Genomic DNA, 14,076 nt, shown 5'->3' with positions numbered 1-14,076 from the left:
AGTAGTATGTTTCATTTATATTAAGATTTTTAAAATACTGAATTTTACATCTATCCTTGCTTGAAGTCAACATGTGTAAACACAACTTATATTATTGAATTAATAAATCAAATTGCATGGGGAACAATCTAAAGCTGATATGATGCTAATAGAATTATCAATCAGTGTTCACTATTCATAGCAGGTGTCATGAATATCATATCTGAACCTGCAACAGGTCAGACTATTATCTGAACTGAGCACTGACAAAGTAGAATGCTAACTGAAATATTAACTCGACGGTCACTTTAAAAGGACAATTACTGCAGGGCTAATCTAAATTAAACCAGCTGGATTTACTTCAGAGAAATTACACCCTGCCAAAATTTGTCCAAGTTTCGATATCTGGTAATCTGTACCTTACAATGTGGTGGCATGGATGGAGGGACAATTGTAATTCAGTGCAAGCTTTCCTTTTCTGCGAAGTATTTTGGTGGTTTTCCTGATGGTCTAAATGAAAGGGATGGTGGAGTCCAATTCCTGCAGGACTATGAGTAAGTAGGCATCTGAATCTCTAACAACTTAATGGTCAGTATCTCACGTTCTAATGAGGAGGCCTCCTGAGCCCTGCTGATCTCATGATGATGAAGCATTTTAGTCACAAGTCATTTGGCATAAAGTAATTATCAGAGTTCCTGCTGGCCTAGCTATAAATATGTGCCTCTATCTCTGGCATTCTGATAATGAGATAAGATCCAAGTACCTAGTGGTGAATAAGCATTTGAAGCCCTGATGATTGATGGAGAGGCAATTAGGCATCTTAATTTCTTGGTATAGAGAAAATAAATATGAGTTTCCTGACATTACTTGATGAGCGAAAAAAGGTTCAAGGCAGCGCAGAATCCCTCACTGACCACAGACTGACCAACTGACTGCCGATGTGGATTTTGAATTTTTTTTTAAAAATGCTGTTTCTCCCTTAGCCTTTTACTGTCCCTTTCCCACCTCCTTTATCTTTCACCGACTTTACCACCATCACTTACAGCCTCACTCTCTTTCTCTCCCCATTTCTTCTCTCTCTCTCCCCCTCTTTTTACACTAAGACTCCCTGCAAACACCTTCCTCACACTGAGGGACTGCCAATATAAAATATTGATGAGCGAGCATCTTTACCCCTGGTAGACAAATAAATAATGTTGTTAATGATCAAATGGTAAATGGGCATCCAAAATCCCTGGAAAGCACGATCCACTTTTAGCCAGCCTATCAAATATCAAAAGTTAAAGCCTAAATAATGAAGCACATCCATCGTAATCACGGCTAGACAACATCCTGTACTGAATAAATTCCTTCAAAAAAAAATTGAACTAGAATATCGCTTATACTCCTCTGTAAGGCTTTTTCCACTCAGCATGAATGGTAACTTCAGGGTGTTATGAGTCATTAGGTCCTTCACTGGTAGATAAGCCTCTAAAAGTAATTTGTTGCAGCATCTTTTGTTTAATTATGCATTGAGAATACACAAAATTACTATAATTCCATTCAGATTACAACAATTTCACTTATTGTGTCCTTAATTAGCTTTAGGTTTCAGCTAAGCAAAGAATCATATGTAGTCTAAAAACACAATTACATTAATTTTGTGACTGGGCAATCATTTTTGTTCTAAATCCATTTGTATAATTCACAGCCACCACTCGAGAACCACAAATCCTAAATAAATTGATCTGTTCAGACTCAATTTTGTTTGCTACATAGCAACCGGGTGGCATTTTGGAAACTGGAACATGCAAAATTAGAACAATATGGCTTCCAATTGTCAGTTTACAAGAGATATAATTATATATGTTTTTATATAAAACTATCCATCTTGCTGCTCAGTAAAGATACACAAAGTCATTTATAGGCATTTATACTAGATTATTTATGTTATTAAGCCTTGTTATAGATCCAAGAAACACAGATCATAACTGATGCTGCGTTAAAATCCAAATGCGTTTATTGCAGTAGTTCCATCATAGTGCTCAAGCCTGTGCCAGGCTCAAAAGTTTCACAATTCCCTAATGGATCAGATTAAAGCCAGAAATAGCTATTGCTTCATAAAATATCAGGAATTCAAATCTTTCAACTTTTGTAAACAACTGAATAAAAGTTACTCAACTTACTGTACATCTACTGTGACCTTAAGTAACTCATTACCAGAGTTAAAATTAATTTTGCAGGAAAAACATTTCTTGCAGTTTAGTATCTTTCAGCTACCTGAAATAATCATAACTAAAGGGAAAGGTTAGTTGACTTAGTCTTGACCTTCATTAATAGTCCTTCACTAATAGTGCTTCGAGCTTAATCTAGAAAAAGGTTCCCAAGTGCAGCTTACGGATCAAATTTTACATTCCCGCCGAAGTCAATGAAGTTTAGAATGGCTCGCCGCGTTTTACGGCCCCATCCCTGCCACGACAAGGCCTGTGGTTCTACACCATCTGATTTTCCTTCTTTTCCATAGCCACGTCTCCACACAACACATCCTAGCAATTGACCTGAAGTCTGTAATTCACAATTAATACCTTCAGCTCTAATCTAACGAAGATAAGCGTCCCAAGCAGGGGACAGGGAGAGGTTCCAACGGGAGAGGGGGACAGGGAGAGGCCCCCAAAAGGGAGAGGGGCAGGGAGAGGTCCTAAAGTTCAGCAGGTTTGTGCTTCGACATGTAGCATCACCTTGTCACTCAGAGACTGAAGTGACATTTCACCTTATTTTCATTCTCATTGCGAATTCCCTCTTCCCATGGCCTCTTACTTAAACTCATTCCACCATTTACTGACAATAAAACAAAAAGGAATTCAAGTGGGAAAAGGCAAGTTTGATAAGAAGCAATTAAACATGCCACTTTCAAAATCCTAAGTTGTCCAAATGTAGATTTAATAGGTTTTTCCAATTTTAGAACAACAATTTTAATTTACTAGCAATTCCATCATACAGTCGGAGCCTGGAGACTGCAGAAGAGGCCTACACAAGTTTTTAATGTTGGATCCAACCTTTGGTTTTGCAGATGCTTCAATTTTAGGGCTTCCAATATTAGTGGCAAATTTATCCTCTCCCTGTCCCCTCTCCCTTTTTGGGATCTCTCCCTGTCCCCTCTCCCTTTTTGGGATCTCTCCCTGTCCCCTCTCCCTTTTTGGGATCTCTCCCTGTCCCCTCTCCCTTTTTGGGATCTCTCCCTGTCCCCTCTCCCTTTTTGGGATCTCTCCCTGTCCCCTCTCCCTTTTTGGGATCTCTCCCTGTCCCCTCTCCCTTTTTGGGATCTCTCCCTGTCCCCTCTCCCTTTTTGGGATCTCTCCCTGTCCCCTCTCCCTTTTTGGGATCTCTCCCTGTCCCCTCTCCCTTTTTGGGATCTCTCCCTGTCCCCTCTCCCTTTTTGGGATCTCTCCCTGTCCCCTCTCCCTTTTTGGGATCTCTCCCTGTCCCCTCTCCCTTTTTGGGATCTCTCCCTGTCCCCTCTCCCTTTTTGGGATCTCTCCCTGTCCCCTCTCCCTTTTTGGGATCTCTCCCTGTCCCCTCTCCCTTTTTGGGATCTCTCCCTGTCCCCTCTCCCTTTTTGGGATCTCTCCCTGTCCCCTCTCCCTTTTTGGGATCTCTCCCTGTCCCCTCTCCCTTTTTGGGATCTCTCCCTGTCCCCTCTCCCTTTTTGGGATCTCTCCCTGTCCCCTCTCCCTTTTTGGGATCTCTCCCTGTCCCCTCTCCCGTTGGAACCTCTCCCTGTCCCCTCTCCCTTTTTGGGTTCTCTCCCTGTCCCCCTCTCCCGTTGGAACCTCTCTTGTATTTGGCACCATTGTACCTTGGTTTTGGAACTAATTTAACAGCTACATTTACGAGGACAGGAGTCTCATGACTGTCTTACAGGAGTACACTGGATTTGAAATAAGTTGTCCAGGCAGCAAAAGTCAATCCAAACACTGCAGCTGACCATAGTGTGTAAATGCCTGTGAGTTCTTCATATTCACATTGGCTAAAAATTCTCTTTTGTTCTCTACCAAAACCGCCCAATATTCTAGATAACCATGGAATAAACAGACACACTCCTTCTGAGAATAATGATGTAGAACAAACAAGTAGAATTTTACAATGCAAGGTTTATTTACTAGAATATATTTTCATTGTAGGGACAATTCATTAGGGGATCAATTCTCCTCTGTTCACAGTATCAGTGAAGGGCATCATGGGCTGACATGCAGATTTCTCTCCCTCTTTTAAACTCAGAACTTCACCACATGTTTCTTTGTGACTTTTATAAGGCAATAACATTATTAACCCACATATTTCAATTAATGCTTGTTAACAGTATACTTAAGGTTACATTATAGGTATTTAGAAATGAAGCTCATTACTTTTAAATAACAAGGTTTAGCAAAATTAGCAATCATTTGATGAACATTTATCCAACACACTGCTCATGTGTATATTGGCTCTGCTTGAAAGTTTCATTTCAAACACCGGAATTAAATTGAAAGGGCAGTACTGATTTTGTGCATGTTGAATGGCCCGGGGGGGGGGGGGGGTAAATGGCTGAAAATGAAATGTTTGAATATATAACAAAATATCCCGTTCTGAAATCTGAACAACAATTTAACTGAATGAAAATTTAATTAAAATAAACAATACCGAGTCCTCCGGGAGAGAGAGAAAAAAAATACCTTCTTTTGTTTTAAAAAATTCTTTAAAACTTCTGTACTGGAAATCAAAATAAGGGCTTTAAGCAATTTCCAAAACATTGAACAAAAGATCATTGTTATCTTGGCAAAGGAAACAAAATGGAGAAGTTGTATATCTTCTTCTTAGGCAGTCCCTTTGGATCGAGGATGACCATCATTATGTTACATACAAGCCACAAACTAATCTTTATTTTTGCAGTGCAAATAACATTTTGGTAATGTTTACAAAATCTACAAATCATCATTACACAAAAGATGGCTTTATAGCGATGACAATCTTCAATGCACTGCAAATTACTACAACAAGTGTGTTATGAGTTTATTCTATTTATCCACCTTTTACCTAACAATTAGCCTATTTGAAATAAAACTATAAAATGAATCTAACTACACAGCTAAAATGTTTGAGTGGTAAGCTAAGGGTTAATTACCCAGGGATCAATTTTGCTGCTGTACCCTCCAGGAGTCAGGGTCCAAGTTATAATCCATTCTTTACTACTTCCCTTGGCAGCAACTTTACAAGAATGAAGTCATAACAAATAACACATGTGACCATGTGCACCTATGCTATGCATGGAAATATTGTTTCTCTAAAACTGACATCAGCTGTTGGGTATTTTATGAGAAATAATATTTAATTTCAGTTAGTAGATTAGAATGTATACATTTGTTATGATCAATTGCTTTCTTAAATATCTTCAGAAAGCTTCGCAAAGTGCAATATGATTAAATTACTCCTGAACCTGCACAAGAAATGTAAAATGTAGAGATTTAATAAGATTTAGATAGCAGGATGAAGATGCTAATCTTTTCACATTTGCCATCTGGTTGTAGAACAGTCATTCCCACTCACACAGACTGCTTAGAGTTTAGGCTTATATCCGAATAGTACTACAAAATCAAGTTAAAACAGACCTATGAATCATTTGCCAATAATGCAGGGGTGCAGCTAATGATGTTCCCAGTTGACTCCTAGATTGGAAAACATTCTTGTGTAAATTAACAAATGTTTATACTTTGAGGAAGAATGCATTGGCAGAACATGAATCCTAAAAGATATTTCAAAAATATTCTACACTACGCCCACGGCTAGAAGCTATTTATCTTTTTAAAAAAAAATTGTAGTTTTCAGTTTCCTCTCGAATTGAGAGCATATTGGAAATATACCCAAATCCCAGTTCACCAATGTTCCAAGCCAGTCCCTGTAAAACTACAAATACAGACATAAGGATGGGTCATCAGAAAATATAATTAGAAAAGGCTTTCTAGTCTCTTGATCAGTCTGTCTCCCAGCTACACTCTTCTACAGCCGAGAGAGCAAGACAGATCGCGCCACAGGTTTCTCCATGACTGCTGTCATTGCCAATCTATCATCACACAATAAGGAGGTGCAATTTAAAATAACGCGAGCCAAATTATGTCAGTCTTTCCTAACTTCAAGATGGGCTGCTTAGCTACTGTGTAGTGTTAGTCTGGCAGCCCTGCTAAAAACTGAAAACTCATGTAACCATTTTGTTCAATCTAAATCAACTAATTTGTCACTTTGATGCCCGAACGCCAACAGCACTGTTTGTTAATTTTCAATAAAATCCTGGGCAAAATAAAAACTAAGCTCATTAAATTACAACAAAATGACACACATAAAATTCTATTAAATCGTACAATTCCCTTAGTCGAATTATACAGTTTTGTGGACTGCCTGACATCAGGATTTAATACCACCCAACATCTAGAAAGATCAGATTCTGCCAACTAAATTAGTAAGTTACTACAGAACATGCTGAAAACACACAGCAGGTCTGACAGTATTTGTGGAGACTGAAACAGAGTCAACATTTCAGGTCTGTGGCCTTCCATCAGAATTGAGATAAGTTAAAAATGCAATAGGTTTTGAGCAATGTGGGAAGAAGACCAAAAGGGAATGTCTGAGGTAGAGTGGAGGACAGGAGAGATTAAATGACAAAGTTTTATGGTGCATAGGGAGTGGTAACAGGACAAGTAAAAAAGCAATACAGGATGTTTTTGGAGGAGGTATGAATGGCAGGATGGTAGCAATCCAAAGGCAAAGGGATTAAGAAAGAAATGAGAGAAAAACAAACCAGGAAAAGAAAAAGAAAATCACAAAATGGGGCAAAAAGGTTATGATCTAAAATTGTTGAACTCAAAGTTAAGTCCAGAAAACTGTAAGGTGCTTGGCTGAAAGATGTTCAAGTTTGCCTTAGGTTTCATAGGAACACTGTAGCAAGCCAAGGCCAGAAAAGGTCAAAGTGGAAGCCATGCAGAGAACTGAAATGACAGGCAATAGAAAACTAGTGTCAAGCTTGCGGACTGAATGGAGGTGTTCTGCACTCAGGTGTTCTGCACTCAGTGTGTGTTTGGTTTCCCCAAAGTAGAGGAGACCACATTGTGAGCAGCGTATGCAGTATACCAAATTGAAAGAAGTAAATTGCCGTTTCATTTGGAAGGAATGTTTGGGGCCTTGAATGGTGAGAAGGGAGGAGTTTCATCTCTTGCACTTGCATGGAAAGGTGCCGTAGGTAAGTGAGGGGGTTTTGGGGTGACTGAGGAGTAGACCAGGGTGCACAGAGGAAGTGGCTGCTTTGGAATGCAGAAATGGGAGGGAGGTAAAGGTGTGCTTGGTGGTGACATCACACTGGAGCTGGTGGAAGGTGATCCATTAAGGTTGGTGGATGGTAGGTGACAACAAGGGGAGCCCCATTATGGTTCTGGGAGGGAGGGGAAGGGGTGAGAGCAGAATTGCATGAAATAAAAATGGACACAGAAGCACTAGTAATTGCAAGTTACATCATCCTAACACATATGACAGAGATGGAGGAACTGGGAGAATGAAATAGAGTCCTTACAGGAAGCAGGTGTGAGGAAGTGTAGTCAAGGTAGATGTGGAAGTCCTTGGGCTTATTGGTGAATATTCATTGATAGCCTATTTGAAGAAATGGAAATAAATAAGTCGAGGAAGGGATGGGAAGTGTCAGAGATGGAACCCACCCCCAGCCCACCCACCTCCCATCCCCTGGTAGGATTGGAACAAGGAATGTTCCACACAAAAAAGCAGGCATGCCATGTGGGTACCCATAGCAACATCTTTTATTTGGAGGCTCTCACAACTGAAAGTAGCAGAACATTTCATGCTTGAAAGATCAAAATTGCTGGCTGAGCATATATTTTAAGAAGCTGTATGGCTCATGGTGGCTTTGTTAGTGTCAGAACAGTAAGGTTAATTAACATGAAAAATTATACGCAGACAAGAACTCAAGAAGTATTTATTTTAAAACAAAATAGACGTATTTGTATACATGTTGATATTCCAGACAGTTCTAAGCTGTAACAATCGACAGGCTGCCTTCTGTGCAAAAGAGAAAAAAAAATTGGAATTTTCTGCTTCATGTTTAATGAACTATTTGACCTAAAGCCTTTAAACCTGCTGATATTCCTTCTGCAACGTGGGTGTGATAAAAGCATCAAATAGATTGAAAACTAAAAAGCAATCAGCAACCCTCTGAAAATCACAGGGAAAAACCTGCTGCAGTTCAGCTGCTGCTGGGTCCCCTGCTAAGGCTGGATGCTTTCATGCAATGATAAAGCAAAAACCAAGTGTGCTCTTCACAAAATGAGAAACGTTATGTGGTATGAATTAACTCGTGCTCAACCACAGCGAGCCCATGAGTTCAAATCCTCTTCAACACAAAAAGTTCAGAAAGCCATTGCCAAACAATTCCACACTAAACAATTCAAATAAATATTAGCAGGTTGATTAGATCAACATTTCCAAGATTGACCACAGGAAGTAGGAGTGCTGCTATTCAAACATGCAACTCACGATTCTTGCTTCAGATTATATCCTTCAAGAGCAATTAGGGATGGATGGCTACATTCACATCTCAAGAAAGATCTTTTTTAACAATCCATGAGTAATTCAGGAGGCAATGTGCACTGACCAGGTGAAAAGTGAACATAAAAGGACTTCACGCAAGCACTTGCTGCACCGATACATCCTAGTTTCTGCCATCTCAGGCAGGGCACAGTTCCAGTTTTCTAGTGCACATACCAAAAGGAAAGAACAAACTGGGTATAATTTTTTAACAATATCTTCACACATACCTTTTCCTCCCTTTAGGAAATAATGGGGAAATGGTGGAAGGATTCCCAAGTTGATTACCAGCCTGTTGAATGGCGTCATGAACACTCATTCTGTGGCCAAGATGTCCTGGCATAGGACTTGAAGCCAGAGCTTCTGGCTTAAAGGAAAGCATGCTACCATTGTGCCACAAGACCTCCTACAAACTGGGTATATGGGCACAAACGAATTGCCTGTAAGCAATCAGCATTGGCATTCTGCACACAAGATGAAAATTCAGGGCTCAGCTTTAATGAGAACCTTTTCCAAAGGAAAATTCTCCTATTATCTTCTCTTGCAAGTGGTTCACCATTGTGTATCCATCTCTACACAGAATCAGTCTGGCTACACAGTTCTATATATGGTGCATCTTTTTGAAACAAAGAGAGAGCACTTAGCTCTCCGGTAACTTGTCCGCTACCTAATTTTCTTGGATGAATGCTTAAATGACTAGTTATGTGATGCAGTAGCACAAATTAACTTTGCTAACTAGTTTAAGTTGCCTTAATATCCAATGCTGTTTAATCTCATCAGTTCTTCTGAGGGTCAGAGCAAACGCTTATTAAGCAAACATCAATGTGCAGCATTTTTTTGGCATTTACATTATACAGATCATGAGTGAATTTTTGTCTGGGGTTCCAAAATTCTTCAAGTCTGAAGTGGTTTAACACATGTTAATATACAAAATCCTTGTTGAAGGCAACCATGAATATTTCCATTGGTTTGCCTGCCAGCGACATTGTGTTTAAGATGTTGCAACAAATGAACCCAGTTCAAACTACAAAATTGCAGTATTAGGTTTCTTCCTTTTTTCCCCTTGAATCACTCTTAGATATAAGTGAATGATTTTCCTTAACTAATTTGCAGTAAAATGAAAATCTTGAGGACTTCAGTTGAAAATAAAGCCTTGATGTCTGTGAAGAAGCAAACCAGTTAGTAAGTTGATAATTTAATCCACTAAAAGGAACTACCTGAATGATAAATGCAAGCACATATCAACATTTCCTAACCTGGACTAGTGCTGGTTATTGAGATGGTACACTACCATTGTGCCTTTTGCTCTGATTTTGATCAACAGTTACGTAGCTGAAGTTGTATGAATCTGGGAATATATATGACAGTTGCTGGTGATTACTTCATTTAATATGTTTCAAAAGGTTTAGTTCGACGTTGAAGTGATGAACCAGAAGTCTATGGTACCTGGCAGCCCCATGTATAAATTACACAGGCTTCTTTCCTGATCCAAAGTGCTCAAGAAACACTTAGTTCTGCAGACATAAAAGGAGAGGCAGAGCAGCATGGAGACCAAGACAATGGGCATCCACGGAAGCAAGGCAGGAGATGATTCCAACTCACTCATCAATTTTTTTCTGCCAAGTTTGCAGGAGAGGGCACATTCTGTGGGGTGTCAGACGTTAGCACTAGGCCACATATCTGTGCAAGATTAGAGATCAGAAGGACACATTTGGCAAGGGAAGCCCAAAAAGACAGCGAATTACCCCTCCTCCCTATTTTAAAATTACAGCCTCCCTATCTTGCAAAATGGTTTTCCCACACATGATAATGGATATAGTTACCCAGCACTGGAACCAAGGTGTTACTTAGCACTTCTACCGGGATGTGAGGATCATGTGATTCACATTTCCATGGAGATGGGCTTTGAAAGAAGTGTCTAAAGGAAGGGTGGAGACAGATAAAGGTAGCAACACTCTATTGTTTACCACAGAAGATATGGATGGGAGCTTACACTCAAATTGAAGAGATCAAGTTCATGAGGGTTAAATTTAGATGGAAGATTCACCTAGCTTTGGACAGAATTTGTCCCCACTCTGAAAGTCAGTTTGGGAGTAGAAGTTATCCAGCTGGGAAAGAAAAGAATAGCTGAGAATAGTTTTGGGCTGGTTCCAGGAGAATGAATTGTCCATTTAAGGCACAAAGTAAAGTATAACCATGGCAGGGGGATTTTCAGTCCTTATTAAAGTTAAATGCAGGATCTTTTCTTTAGTTTATAATATATGTGGCCTCCTGAAATAGTGTTTAATCAATGTTGCTTTAAGTTTGCTAGTTACTGTAACAGTCTTAAAACTTGAAATCTTGCCGTGAGATCCTTTCCAGTCATACATTGGAAGTTCGAATTTCTTCATAAAAGTTATTGGACTCTACAAGGATCATAACAGGTGGAGAAGAAAGAGTAAACAAAAATACCTGATGCAGAGCTGCCAGAATCAGACGGTGTTGCAAGAATCTGAATGAGCTGTTCTTTCCCTGAGCCATTTCTTTTTATGTTCTATTAGATTTTGCTTCAAAAACAACACTATTCCTCAGTAATTCTGGTAACACGTAGATCATTAATTTTGCAAGTAAATGACGTGTTTAAGGTGATGTCCTTATCGGAAAGAACAGTGACAGTGCAGTGAGTTTTATTTGTTGTTGAGCTGGCTCCAACCCGTATGCTATGGAAACTAGCGCGTCTTGGTATTTTGTACTCTGGTCTTCCAACATTATCTATTGCTGGAAGGAGCTTCCTGAAAGGCCAGCTGTGAAGCTGCTGTAATTCTGATATGAGACAGACCAGAGGGTGACAGAATTGTATATCCTTTAATGGTTGGAGTTATCCAACTATGATGTCATCGGATCATTTGAACAAGGATATAATTTATTACTAGCACCCATTTATCATCCAACAATTTGCCACACTGTCATAACCTTTGTTATTCCTGCCCATACAGTTATCTTGTCATGCTTTCACTGCAGTTCTATTCGGGATAGGCATTTACTCTTGTCCCTTTAAAAAGGTCACCTTCATCTCTCCATTTCCTCATCTCACCTGACCTCTTTTGTGTATAGGGTCCTTTGATGTGTTATGGTCAGCCAACTCCATGTTCACCTCTCACCATGTCCTGTTCCGATCCAATTTCCAACTATTTTATACAATGGTCAAAATTATCTACACGGTTACACCATTGGCAGAAATCTTCTGGCTGGCGTGGGGGTAGCACAGTCCGCATGCTAGCGCTTAAAATGTCGCACGCTGATGTTGCGCGAGCGTCCCGAGGTCAGTGTGTGGCATCGTGATATTTCTGTTGGCGGACGCGCTATGCAGCGGGACGTGCGCCCGCCATTAATTAAAGGCCTTGTTAAAGTTATTAATTCTCCAATCAACCAGGATTTTGAGGGGCCCGTACAAACTTCGGGTTGGCGCACGGGCTCAACGGGCAGGCGGGTAAGTGATTATTTTACAAACCTCATCTAGTGGCGGGATGAGGGGATGAGGTTTGATATCGGGTTTAAGAACTTTTAATAAAAAAGTGTTCTTCACTAACACGTCCCATCTCGTGTGACATTTTCATATGAGGGGTACATGTTAATGATTGTTTAAATTTTTAGAGTTTTACAGAATTTCAGTGATTTCCCTGAGGCAGCACTTTGCCTCAGGGAGATGTGCGCCCTTTCATAAGCATGCGCGAAAGAGTGCACTTTGGCAGTTGGGGAATTCCCCCCCCCCCCCCCCCCCACACACACACACACACACACACACATACACATACACAGGAAGCCCATAGCTTTTCCCGTCGAGCAACACACTGGGTGGGTCTTAATTGGCCCGCCCACTTAAAATGGCGGCGGGGCCCATTTCGGGGGTGGCGATCAGCTGTCCACCCTCCGCCGAGTCGATCGGGCCCACCCGCCCATCAAGGGCAAAATTCTGCCCCATTAATTCTCATTAACCTTTACACCAACTTTGACACCACTGACTACAACATTCTCCTCCATCATTCTTTCTTGGTCTATTTCTCTAGTACTACCCCATGTGGTTCTCTGTCTAAAAGAAGTCACTGAAGGTGACTACCCATGGTAACCATGGTGTAAACATGTAGATAATTTTGACCATTGTAGAATAGTTGGATTTTCCCCCCCATCATGGAATCCTGGCAGCTGGAACAAGGTCAGCTTTCACATGCATGTCTCACACAACTCCCTGTTCACCATCAGTATTGACTCTAAGCATATACTGTACTATGCTCATCTGGCATCCAAGTCAACATTTCCTTCAGTTCAACATCAGCAAAGTCTAAGCTATATTTAATGACTTTTGAGAGCACTGGCTCAGATCTTAATTTTTCCTTTCAACCAACTTAGCTTAAACTCAGTGATGAACAGCCTCAATCCCCTGTTCAACCCAGAATTAAAAAAAAACTTACCACACATCTGGAGAGATTTCTCAAATGTTCTCTTCACTGGCTTTCCAATTGCAACACTTCACAAACTTGGCTTGCAGCAAGTCTGGCACACGTAAGAGCTCAGTCCCTTGCTTCAGAAATTAATGTAAAGATTCAGGCACTTAATTTCAAATTTTTCAGTAGTCTTGTTTCAGCTCATCTGACTGATTATCTCAAGCCTGTCCCCTCCACTCATCTTAGCATCTTAAATAAGAGAAAGCCTAACCATATCTCCGAACTCCAATATCAGCCCCACTGTAGGATCATCCACTATCAATGCCGGGGCACAGGGCAGAGGCTGAGCACTCCGTGACGAGTGGCTCACCTCCATATCCTTCAATGCCTCTTCATATTTTTCCAAGGCTGTTAAGAATATAATCAACTACTCCCACAAGCCTGGATAAATGCCATTAAAACCACAATGAGGATGCCTATCAGTACACAGTGCAGAGCTTCCCATTGCTCCCCCACTGGGCTCAGAATCCACCCATTCCATCATCAGTAAACTGTGGCACGTGTACGGTCTACAAGATGCATAACAGTGTTTTATGCAGATAAACAGGCATTGAAAGTTGTGCATATATGTTGTGTATCGTATATAAGAATATAGTGTGTTGTCTGAAATAAATGTTCTTATTGGAAAATAGAATATCCTGTAGCTTATGATGAGATATGCTTCAGCAAATGTGTTGGTACATATTTTAAAAAGAAATAAACAGTTACAGGTTGGAGAATGGTAACAGGATTAAGGCAATTCTGAGATTCAAATAAGGTGACCTAAAACTTCTGATGAAGGGTCATACGGACTTGAAACGTCGACTGTGTCCCTCTCCGCAGATGCTGTCAGGCCTGCTGAGTTTTTCCAGGTATTTTTGTTTTTGACCTAAAACTTATACTATTCAATTGCATGACTACATATTCATTCACAATCAAGCATCTTAATTAATACGTTCAGCATTGAATTCCATCGTGATGCTATAGCACACAAGATTATATATAATTTACAGCTTTGTCACAAATGCTTTCTGTAGTC

The 14,076-nt window shown here is 40.2% G+C and overlaps 1 protein-coding gene across 1 annotated transcript in view; it reads right to left on the bottom strand.

The window, feature by feature from the left end:
• The window catches only part of timp2a (TIMP metallopeptidase inhibitor 2a), a 62,850-nt gene that overhangs the window by 36,305 nt on the left and 12,469 nt on the right, over nt 1–14,076 (bottom strand). The gene's annotated exons all lie outside the window — the stretch shown is intronic.

Source organism: Carcharodon carcharias, chromosome 22 (genome assembly GCF_017639515.1).
Source record: "Carcharodon carcharias isolate sCarCar2 chromosome 22, sCarCar2.pri, whole genome shotgun sequence".
NCBI lineage: Eukaryota > Metazoa > Chordata > Chondrichthyes > Lamniformes > Lamnidae > Carcharodon > Carcharodon carcharias.
Note: the sequence above shows the minus strand (reverse complement) of the source record. Positions and strands in the feature narration are given on the sequence as shown.